Source organism: Camelus ferus, chromosome 12 (assembly GCF_009834535.1).
Source record: "Camelus ferus isolate YT-003-E chromosome 12, BCGSAC_Cfer_1.0, whole genome shotgun sequence".
NCBI lineage: Eukaryota > Metazoa > Chordata > Mammalia > Artiodactyla > Camelidae > Camelus > Camelus ferus.
Window position 1 is genome coordinate 58,876,505 of NC_045707.1, and position 10,054 is coordinate 58,886,558.

General features: G+C 39.2%; 1 protein-coding gene across 4 annotated transcripts in view; it reads right to left on the bottom strand.

The window, feature by feature from the left end:
* The window catches only part of SYT1 (synaptotagmin 1), a 470,145-nt gene extending 464,860 nt beyond the window's left edge, over positions 1–5,285 (bottom strand). For 3 of the 4 annotated variants that reach the window (XM_032493716.1, XM_014554552.2, XM_032493715.1), the window contains exon 1: positions 4,895–5,285. The gene's annotated coding sequence lies outside the window, so the exon portion shown is untranslated. The remainder of the gene's footprint in view (positions 1–4,894) is intronic. The other variant, XM_006179095.3, reaches the window with a different exon arrangement.
* Positions 5,286–10,054: the final 4,769 nt, after the last annotated feature.

Sequence of the window (10,054 nt, forward strand, 5' to 3'; positions counted from 1 at the left end):
TGTGCTGTGACGTGTGATGTGGGTTTTGCCTGCTTTCCCTTCTGTTTGCTTGTGATGGAAAAGTTGTAGTCAGGGAGGGTGTGAAGGGACAGGAGTGCGGACAAGAGACAGTCCCTCTCATTTAAGCAACTGCAGTATAAGAATGTTTCACATTTAAGTCAGTCTCTAAATCTGTTTCTGTTTATGTGCCTCTGTGCATCTTACCCTTGATTACCTAGCTCAATGATTTAGAAAGGAAAAGAAAACATTTATCTCTTGCAGGAAACCACACACAACTCTTGTCACTTATATAACACCCTTTAGCAAAAATATGACTTCATTATATGAACCCTGAGCACTTTAGAATTGTAAGTCAAGCTACGTTTGACAAATAGAGAAACAACAGGTTTACTGGTTTTACTGGTTTAAGGCCAGATCCAGTTTCTGTTCCATACCCGGATTTCACTAACTGGCTATTTCCACCGAAATTCTCTCTTGACGGAGACAAGTGGCTAATCGTCTTCGGCACAGTTTGGGGGCTGCAGTACTAGGACCGTATCCTAGAATGTTCAATGAAATGTCTGTTGGGGCTGCTAGGAAATTTAGGAAACTACATCTTAACCCAATTATTTAGGATACCGAATTATTTCACCAGATTCTTGTACTAGCTGAAAATGCCCAGTCTCATTCTATGTAGGAATTTTCCAGATCCTGTTATGTACAAACACCTATAAAATAGAAAGTAGGTACTATCTTCAAAAGCTTTACAATTTTCCAGAGCTCCACGTAGGGAGTCCACTCAAGAAAATGACTCCCTGTGTGTATAAGTAGTATGTCTGACATACCACATGTGAGACCAGTACAAGCATGACCAGTATCTTTTCTTTGGATCACCACAATAGTAGTAACCAAAAAAGATGAACTCTGACCTCCCCTCATTGACATGATTGGTAAATTATGGAAACCAGGGTGCCACATCCCTTCCAAGCACTGAGTTTATTTGTGGAGACACAGCAAACCCAAAGAGAATCAGAACTAGTTCTAAACAATTAGAACTTGTGGTTTAGCTAAATATAAAAATCATAGAAATCACAGAAATAATTTTTTTAATCTGCATTGCATTTTTCAAAGACAGGGAAGAAAATTCTAAGACTATTAGAAGTGTGTTATTTCTAATCTAATGTAGGTTTTAATCTGTTTTAGAACACTCTTAAATATTGTTTTTAAATTAAGAAAACAGATATTTTAAAAGGAGACTTCTTGGCAAAAAGACATAATTGTATTTGAAATTACAGAAGTTGCATTCTCGGTGTTACTCTTTCTACGACATAGCAGTATTTCTCATCGTATACTTCAAAATAAAAGTTTTCATTTTTTAATAATATGATAAGGGTTAAAGTTTTACTCATATATACAAGAAAGGACTGTGTCCTCTTACTTTCCATAGATAGCATGACTGTATTTGTAATATTATTTAAAATATATTTATTTTCTTATACTAACATATGTGAGTAGAATAATGTTCACATGACTTGGTACCACCATTTATCTTATAGTTAGTAACACTCAAAAAATGACAGAGAAGCTAAAGGAAAAACACTGTTTTCTTCAGACTGGAAAGTTTAAATTCCTGCTTTAAAAAATAGCCACACTTAAGAGAGGTTTTAATCAACTTTACAAAAATATTCTAAAAGAAACTGATCATTCCTAAAGGAATTATTAAAGAACTCAATCGAAACACCTTTATCTGAAAAAGCAATGATCATCATGTCATTTACGTAAAAGATTAAGAACCAGTTTAGCTTTATGCAAACGTTGAAACACTTAATAAAACCTTAGAAAGACGGAAACTTTATCACGCCATTATGTCCAAAACATGTGAAAATACGATTTTAGTTTATTGATTACCTGTATATAAAAGTGCATCTTGTACAGAGTTTTTATTTTTATTTCCGATTCATGTAAAAATCACTTCTTCTTTAAGCCATAGAAGGACTGTATAAAGGGAAATATCTAGACCCCATTAATTTTTTGCCTCTGGGTATTCCTAGTCTTTTCAACCAAACAAATATTAAAAGCATCCTCAAGACATTGTCATCTTTGTTTGCATGGTACTTTTTACAGGAACACTCCCTAGTTTCAGCAGATTATATGCTACTTCCATTAGTCTCTAATTCTTTTGGAAAATGTTACGTAATTTTAAACACATATATTACACATATACATACACATGGATCACACCTATGTACATATATGTATATCCTTAAATGGAAGTTGAAATTATTTATTGTGCCATTTACTTTAAACCCGATTTAAATAGCTTTGATCAATTTCATATGACAAACAAATTCAGCTAGAAAGCATCTTATATATCAAACTTTCAATACAGATGAATTTATGACAAGCAAATCATTAAGAAACATTTAAATCAAGTGTGTCAAGTATTTAATTTTAGAAAGCATTATTTTTTAGCAAAATGCCTGTAAAACCCACGCTTACGTTATTCTGTGACAGAAAGTCTAACTTTGGTCTTGGTTTTCTGTAATATTAGACCAAACTGGCTCCGTTACATAATCAAACTGTTTATTTTTGCTTTCCCTTCCCCAAATCATTTCATCACAACCACTAGGAAAGAAATATCACGTTCCAATTTGGAATTAATGGTTTCTCTTCCTAGCTGTTTCACACCAATTCCAAACTTTTCCCTTTCCTAAGATAGTGGAGAAAAAAGTAAATAAAATCTTATTCTGTTCACATGGAAAGCAGTTGGTTTCCTTTTGGTCCGTCTTTTCATGTCTAAACTCATTAATTCAGTTGTACACATATGAAGCAATTAAGTGACTGTCCTTTTGTCCATGCAACCAAAAGGTGGCACCTCTAAAAATTTAAGTTAGTTTTCAACAGAGATACTACATTTAAAAGGAGGAAAAAAAAAAAAAAAAAAGGAAAGAAAGAAAAAACAAAAAAGACTTTTAAATGTCAAAGCCCTAGAAAGAAGATCTTGTTTTAGGGACCCTAGGTAATTCTACTTAGATAGGAAAGATAAGTGTTTCAAATGGAAAATGGCTTAGAAAGTAACATAGATTACTTTGATGGTAAATGAAACCAGCTCCTCTCTAGGTCAGCAGATAAACTTATCCACTAAAGATATCTGGTTAAAGAAAAAAAAAAAAACTTTCTGGGATGCATAGATTAATGTGGAGCATCAGGCAGAGCTGAGAAAGACAGGTCCCTTTTCTTATCCCAAATGGACCTGTAAAAACAAAATGTAAGGATTGCGATTTCCCCCCGTAAATCAAAGGAAAATTTTTTCTGGACAGTAACATCTGCTCACTTCTCTGCTCTCATCTAGGACCCACTTGGAATGCTTTCCCATTACACGCAACTAGGCACTTCTCTTTACCTCTGCCCATCTAACAGGAATCACTTAGCTGCCTCTGATGAATAATAGGAAAGGAAAGCTTATGTTGTTGATGATGAAATTAGAAATTTCTGAAGCTGCCGTCAACGCTCTATCCATCAAGTACCTTTACTGGACCTATCGTACAGCCACCCAGGGCACATAGTTGTTTTGATATCTTTCTCTCTTTTTTATAAAAAGACATGAGGACAAAAACATTTTCCCCTGTAAGATTTTTTTCTAAATTGAGGCTCTCTTCCTATCATTACGTTCTAAACTTTATTCCAGTACAAGAGTATTCTTGACCCACTGAGCTTCCATGAGCCTTCTAAGTGGAGTACTGAAATTGTATGAACATCATGTTTACATCTACTAAAGATTCTTATTTAAAGAAAACAAGGCAAGAATCTGATATCCAGGCAATAAACTGCAAATACTAGAAAGGTAGAATGAAATCACCATTCATACATAAATGTAGCTTTAACACAAAAGTGTTTGCTTTGTGTCACCAAAGGGTTAATATTCAAGAAAGTCAAAATCAACATGTACACAAAGCTAACTAGATTAGCTTTCTCCAAGTAGAAATCCTAGCCTCTTGGTAATACCGGTGTCACTTACAAATGTTTTGAAACTTTACAGTTTTTGCCCCTCTCTCCCCAAAATATAAAGGCCATATCAGAGATCCTCAGGAAAGTAATAATGTTTTCAATTTTTTTTTTTCTCTTCTTGAGAAACCCCTCAAAGTTCAGACATCACCACTGATGGGCAATACCAAACAGTCAGCCCCACAGGACAGACGGAAACAGAAAAAGTCAGATGGCGGCACTTAGAAGCAACAGCAATTAAGCAGTTGAAAGTGGGTTGGGCCGGTGGTTTATTTTTGGTCCATAAGAACGACTCAAGTGAGAGACATAGCCCCTTGTAAGCAGGAGATCAAGTCAAACTTGACGCTTCCCCGCGCTGACAGCCCGGGCTGCACTGCTTGTCTGCTTCCTTTATTCAGTTTAATTGCTTTGTGTACTCTAATTTTTGCAGAGATTGTATTCTACCTTGTTCTTTTGCCCCTGGGCAGAAAGAAATCTTTCTCCTTTCTTCACTACCCCCACCCCTCTTTCCTCGGAGAAAAGACAATTCTCTCCAGGAGGAGAAAGAAACCCTGTGCGTGCTCTGGATGGGAGGAGGGCGAAGATGAGAGACTGAGAAAGGGGTGGGGGGGAGGTGAGAGATTGAGACTGGGGGTGGGGGACTGAGGAGAGGGAAGGAGAGAAGGAAAGAAGATGGGGGATGCTCAACATCAACTCCAGGCTCTGAATCACGGGCGCTGTGCAAAGTGCTTCTCCAGGAGATGCACATGTGGTCTTATTATATTGCTCACAATAGGCCACCCGGGGCTCCCTCCCCAGGTCTCAGGCTCCCACCAACAAAACCCAAGTGTACCGAGAACAAGATCTTACAGACGGATTCAAGCGAACAGGCACCGCTGAGGTGGCCGTGCCGCCAGTCTCGCTGCCTTACCTGGAGGGAGGACCAGGAGGTGGTGCCGGGCTCCGTCCCTACAGCTTTCCCCGCGCGGACGGGTACGAGGCACACGCGTCCTCTCGCTGCCTCTGCTCTTGGAGGGGCAGCCTGCAACACAAAAGGGGTGTGTGGGTGTGGGTGTGTGGGAGGTTTTCCAGGGCCACCAGCTGGTCCCAGCTGGCCGCCCCCACCCTACACACACCCCTTCGGGGCGCTGAGCCCCGTTCTCAGCTGAGCACCACCCTGGAGGGGCTTGCCCTGGGTGTAGCCTCAAGTTGCCTGCTGCCAAGTGCTGCTGCTGCTGCCGCCGCTGCAGAAGGAGGTGGAAAGACACTGGGGGCAGTACTCGGTCTAGAGCATCCCCACACTGCAGCTTCTCTAGGAATCCCTCCAGTGAGGAGGCGGCCGCCCATCATCTCCCAGCCCCGGCCTCCTGATTGGTTCCACCTCGGGTACGCTGCGCGGAGGAACCAATCCGGGCGCACTAATAATAGGTGGATCCGCTCAGCCAACATCGTCCATCCCAGTTCTGTTAGTGTCTCTCCATCCCCACAGCGGACAGGGACCTAAGGAGGGGGGCTGAGGAGGGTTGGGGGAGGGGAGTGAACTAAGAGGGGAACAGATCCCAAGGAGAGGCAATCAAGGGCATCCGGTAAACCCTCTGGGTAGTCGCAGGAATGCCCTGCAACCTGTTCTGCGAGCCATAAGCACGGGAGAGGGAGACAGCATAATACAAAGCAATTTCTTTCTTTCTTTCTTCTTTTTTTTAAACTTTCAATCAAAACCTGACCCTATACTGAGCATGCCCAGACTGCAACGGCTCCCTAGGAGTTCTGATGTGTGTGGGTTTGCTGGCTGTGGGTTTTGAAAACGTGGGAGAGGGGAAGGAGAGGAAGAAGTTTGTCTTTGGCCATTTGACCCGGTGGAGTTGTGAAAGCAGAGCAGGGCGGGGATATGAAAGGATTCCATACGAGCGTCCTCAAACTGAGCCACAGGAAGGTGGCCTTCTGGGCCACCGGAGGCTGAAAGTATTATTGTCTGGGTTCTCGGGTGGAAGCGGGGGTAGAATAATCTAAGCCTTGTTAGATGCCTGGAGACTTTTCTTGAAGGGTGCAGTGGATCAGAGATGCAGGGGACGCTCCCTCCCGTAGGTGGGGCCAGGGAGCGCGACTCCACCCAGCAGCGGGGGCTGCCAGGCAGCGGAGAGCGGAGAGCGCTTTGGGAGTTTCCACTGCAGCGACCAGTAAGTTTGTAGACTTGGGTCGAGTGCGATATTGTTGGGGATGCAGTTTCTGCCGGCCCCCTCCCCCACCACCCTCCACCCTTTGCCAGCGCAGTGACGACTAAAGAGTGGGTTCCCTCCCTCCTTCCTCTCTTTTCCCTGAACGATTCTGCTCGGAAGTAAGAAGCTTTTCCCTTGTCAAAGCGGTGCTGACCTGATTGTCTCTAAGCTCTGGGGCAATTTATAGCTTGGTAATACCGAGAGATACCGAGCTGGGAGGTTCAGCGAGTGGGGGAAGGGACAGCGAGCTGGGCGAGGGGCGGAGCGGAACCTGGCGCCGGGTGGGAGCCGGTCCATTCTCTGCTCCACAGGTGAAAGGCTTTCAAAATGCAGAGAAGTATGGTCCCTTTCTCACTCACTGACCTTGTTTAACGGTCTTTGAACCTCTGGTTTGTTTCGCTTAAAATCCTAGCAGTTGTGTAAACTTGATCAATAGCTACAAAAGAGAACTCTCCTAATCGTGTTCTTTATTTTACTGAGAAGACCATCACAGCATCTCAGTTAAGGAAATAAATAGCTATCTCAATTCCCCAAACCCATCCACTTTGAACCGGAGTTTCATTAACATTGGTTTGCAAAGGTAACTGTATCAAGAATTCAATTAACAGTAACACATTTCTTTAAGTTTTAATTAAATCTCTCCAATTTATATAATGTTTAAGATCCTTATTCTAAGTATAGGGGGAAAGAAGACAACCTGATAAAAAGTAATCCTTTTCATGATAAACTAACCTGTGTGTTCTACAAAACTGTATCTCTATGTAAATACGTATCTTCCATTTAAAAAATATTCCTCAAATCTTATTTTAGAACAATTTCATAGTTGGAGAAAGCTAATAGATGTTATTTTAAAATCAACTTTGAGTATTTGATGGAGAACAAAAAAGGATGAGGAAGAGGAGCAAAAGAAGAATCAACCACCTGTCTAATATTGTTTGCCATTAAGTATCTTCATTAAGATAGGATCATTATTAATCTAAAAGATATTTTGATTCTAAAAATACTCCTAATATAATCTCTAGATTCCAATAATTAAAAGCTGCATGCTTTCAAAAGCTACATCCAACAGCTGCTTGTAGAAACAGGTACACTCATTTTAGAAGAAATTATTAAGTACAATATGATTCCATATTAGTTATCTCTGTTCCAGACTCTGCTCCTATCATCAGTATTTCAGCCAATTTCTCTTCCTGTCCACCTTACATCCTTCTCAATAAGCAGCTCTCAGTGGTCAGAATTCTAGACAACATGAATGGTGGTAGACATTTGTGTCCCAAAGTTCCTTGTGGGAGATTGCAAGCTAATGTAAGAAATGGGTTTTACATGTATATTGTGCTTAACTTTAGAATTAAGAGCATTTCTGATCGTGAATATCAAGAAGACTCTACTTACACACTGTATATAGATACACTGTAGTTTGTGCAGAATTAAGATTTTTATTCTCTCCCCTATTCTTACGTTCTCCCCAAGCTCAGAGAATGAACTAAAGATATCTATCTGGGTTGAATATCATGCTGTTCTGTTGCTGAGAGTAGATACCATCTCTTTGCCTCTATAGTAGACTCACCTCCATTCAAGGAAAGAACAGGTCAATTGTCTTTTGTCTTTATTCCATTTCTCAGGTACTTTTAAAGTCTAAAATCTCTGTGTCTTATGCTACTGACTTTGAACTCATCTCCTGATTTATATGGTAGTTTTAAACAATTATTTGCTATTTTCAGAGCTGTTTTTATCTTTTCTATTCAGTGTTTTGCTTCAAAAACCCACTTTTGTTCATTTTTCTTCACATTTTTGCTCTGAGATCTCGTCACCATTTTCTTTTTCAATGGATTCATCTATTTACTACCTTAATGTTCTGTTTGCCATCTATTTTAGGCTACAGGCTCAGAATAGAAATTAAATTGGATTGGGGCACTTAGGAGGAAAGTGTGTCTTATGGCAAGAGTGGGAATTAGAGACTAGAAACCAGAAATTCATTAAGTGCAAACTTAGTCAAGGTTTTCTATAGACCACAGAAGGAATACGGAAAGAATACATGAGAGAGGTACCAAGAAAATTCTCCACGTTGTGTAAAGGCTTGATGACTGGTACTGAAGAGTTCCATGTAGTCAACACTCTGATATGTCATTAAACTTCATATCTATAATAACCACACCAGTTGTCTGGCGAAATCTACTCATAGGTATCATTATTCAGCGTTGTGAAAAAAAAGAAAAGATATCAATTTTTCTATATTTTGCCTGAAGAGATTTTTACTTTGTTTATATAGATTCACGTCTCATTATTCATTTTATTTTATATCTATATATTTTCTGCCATTGCCTTTCAAGATACAGCCTCCTCACCCCCTCCTCTCTAGGACAGATGATTCACTGATTGTTTTCTGGAGCAAAACTTTGGATAGAATTCCTGCTTCAACACTAATTGTCTATTCGATCTTGAGAAATGTACAAAACTCCTCCGAGCCCCAAGTTTTCTCATCTGTGATATATACATAAGACCACAACATGTATCTTTAGGTTTTGCTGTGATGGTTAAGTAATGCAGTGTATATGAAGTACCAGTTCCAAGTACCTAGCAAGGACTTAATCATATTAACCATTATTATTATTTTATCATTATCATTCCTATTGTTATTGTTTTTCAGATTTCTAGGAGATGGGATTCCTCCAATCATCCAATCCATTTAAGGCAACAGTGAAGTGTACATGCTTACTTATGAGCAATGAAGTTAGAAGAGACTTAATCCATCTTGTAAGAACTTGTTTACACATAATCTTCTGTCTTGCAAGTGTTGATCTCAGACTGTAAGCTTCTAGGAGATGAATAATTTTTAGAGAATGTGCACTTAAATATTTTTTGTCACTAATATTTAATTTATATTACTCTTTAAGAAAAATCTAATTCCAGTGCTAAAAATATGAGCACTGATTTTTTTTTTTTTAGGAAGAAAGTGGAGCCATCCACGTGTTTTAAAAATACTTAAAGACAGTGGAGCCATCCTTTTTGGTTTCCCTTCCAGCTCTTTCTCTCAAGAACATTTTGGTTTGACGGTACTGCTAATGATTTTATAGCCAACTGGTAAGGAAAAAACATCAGGGCTGTATCAGAATTAGATAAAAAGAAATTAACCACTTGGCTTTTTAAGATGGAAAGCAAGAGTTTTAAATAAAGAGAATCTAGCAGTGAAAGAAGAAAAGAAAATGAATACAGATGGAAGTCACATCAAATCTTCGTCTCTGGGGCAGAGAGTAAAAGCCCCATGATTGAACTACAATACTTCATAATTTCCAAAGAAAAGAAAGACCTAGCAGTATTCAATGTGGCTTTACAAAAGCCATTTCTTAAACTTATGGCTAAGAAAATATTGAAAATGAAAAGGAGGACAGCGACTCAAAAAGTAATATACAGTGTCAGGCTGCGGAAGTTAGGAAAGAAAATAATATTTAGGCGAACCTACCTCAAGGGTAAAATAAAAGCAGTTTGAGCTAATGTTAGCCGAAGGTCTCAGAGAAAACAAACGATAGATTTTCCAAACACTCTCTCATACAAGGAATATACTGTGGTGAAAACAAGTTCCTAACAAAGCAGAGCAAAACTAAATTTTATATTTTTTCCCTTTAAAATCAGAGGGAGAATTTCTGTTTAACGAGATATATAAGAGAATGATAGTTCAACATCTTTCTTCAATGTATGTGGGGGGAAAAAAAGTGTGTATGGAGAAATTTACTTGCCAAAAGCCATAGAGTTAGTTAAGGTAGGGTAGCGCATTATTAAGATAAGGAAGATCTTTCCTATTTCTGGTTTACTTTTTAATTTTTTTAAATTATGTACAGATGTTGAATTTTGTCTAGGTTTTTTTTGCATCTACTAAG